Genomic DNA, 2,007 nt, shown 5'->3' on the forward strand with positions numbered 1-2,007 from the left:
GCCTTTTATATGCGATGACATGCCCACACCCTTTTATTGTACGTTACCCTTGAGGTAGCCATTTGCATTAGTGTCAGACCTGGGCACATAAACTGATGAYACACTAGCAAACACGCATGTGTTGACTCAATTAGTTTAAGTTATTTGTAACGTAAAATGGCTTGAAATGAATTGAGAATTTTTAAAAGYAATGTTTTTTAAAAAAAACAAAAAAAMMARRWYSSYTWAWKKKRAAAAAAAAGCCATTTTATTTTGCTTCTGAGGACAGTAAGTTGCTACTGATCTTTGCAGACCTACTGTTTGAATTTACAACACGCTTATTAAAAATACATTTATGCCTCTTGAGGGCCACAGGGGGCTGTAGTTGACAGCCCATGCCAGACCACAGTGGATCAAAAACAAAGACACCTACTGCATTGGTAACTACTCCCTTACAGATCCAACTTCCACACTATCACTCATGTCACAGCCATAACCTGGCCTGGATAGCTGTAAGCTACAGAACTGCTGTAAAGGGAAAAGGGCCAAACTGAGGGACCACATCCAGCAATAACATTAGTATTCAGGCAGCAGTTTGCATTCTGGTCAACCAACTCTTGGATATTTGATATTCAACCATGTTCTGGTTCTTTTTTTTTTTGTTTGTTTAATACCCACTTCACAAGAAAACATCTGGTCCCTCAACGGACAGAGCTTGCAGTTCTGTCATGGTTTTTAACCTTGTCTGCCTGTTGTTCATTTATGACAATTGGTTCGATTACCACCACCAGCTGCTTGGTGGTAAGTAGAACAAAACTGTAAAGKGCAAAAATTTGAAATGGATTAAATAAGAGTTAATCAAATCTTTCACAAAACACAGATTTGTCCAAAAACTGTCCATACATCAATTGTCTATGCTCGCTTGTTCTTCCAAAGTCGTGGTGGAACTACAGCCGATGTTCAGTTATCAGGGACACGCTACGGTCAGCAGTCCATTACAAATCCGTATGCTAAAAATCCTGAAATTCTCTGACTGCTTTCAATGAAAATKTTCTAATGGAATCATGTTTACATGAGAATTTCATTCCAAAAATACATTTTATCATTGCTTTTTTATACTTTTTAAATGTAAAAAGCATAAGCTATTGAGTTATTAACAAAATAACAGTAAAAAAACCAACTGTTTTTGCAGTTCTACATTCTTCGTTTTCAACCAAAGAAATTCAGGATCACACCAGCTATGAAGAATTTCACACTTTCCTCCGACAAATACTTTACTGAAGCTACTTTCATGCACACGATCAAAGCCATGAAAGCCAAGCAAAACCTCTCTCCTGCAAGCCCCCCATGGGTTTTACTTCAGTCCAAAACTGTGATTTAAATCAGGATTCTGCTTCACCACCATTGATGATTTCCACACCCTGCTTCTTGATGTCAACCTCAGATATCTTAAAGTTTGACAGAAAATATGTAAAGTATAGTGTGCACTACGTAGCACCAACCATCCAGCGTGTTGTGCTTGACATAGATCTATAGCATCATAGGATTTTGATGTACTATGCAAGTCTCATTCATAGACATTTTCACTCTCCAACTTGCACATTAAGGACAATAGTGTTTTTGCTGAAGGACACACCAATATGTTGTGCTGGAAACATGCAATCATCTCATAAATGCCAGATGCCTATACTTTTCCATGCTCATGCACAGTCACTTTCTCTACTTTATTGTGCATTGCTAAGTACTACAGGGATCAAGTCACACTAGTTACAAACAGAAATGTTTATGTTCTTTGTTTAGTTTTTTTTTGAGGAGTCACTGGCAATTTTATTTGTACGTTTTTATACCCAAAACAAATATGACAGAGAAAGTCAGATGAAACAAGAAAAGCAAACAAAAACATACATGTATATAGACACACATTAACACTTTGTTTACACAACCCCAATTTTATCAAATTTATTTCTAAAGTATGCTTAAATTGTTTTTGTTATAAAATGTTTTAAAAAATAGTCCCTTAAAATGATG

This window comes from Poecilia reticulata, linkage group LG17 (genome assembly GCF_000633615.1).
Source record: "Poecilia reticulata strain Guanapo linkage group LG17, Guppy_female_1.0+MT, whole genome shotgun sequence".
Lineage (NCBI taxonomy): Eukaryota > Metazoa > Chordata > Actinopteri > Cyprinodontiformes > Poeciliidae > Poecilia > Poecilia reticulata.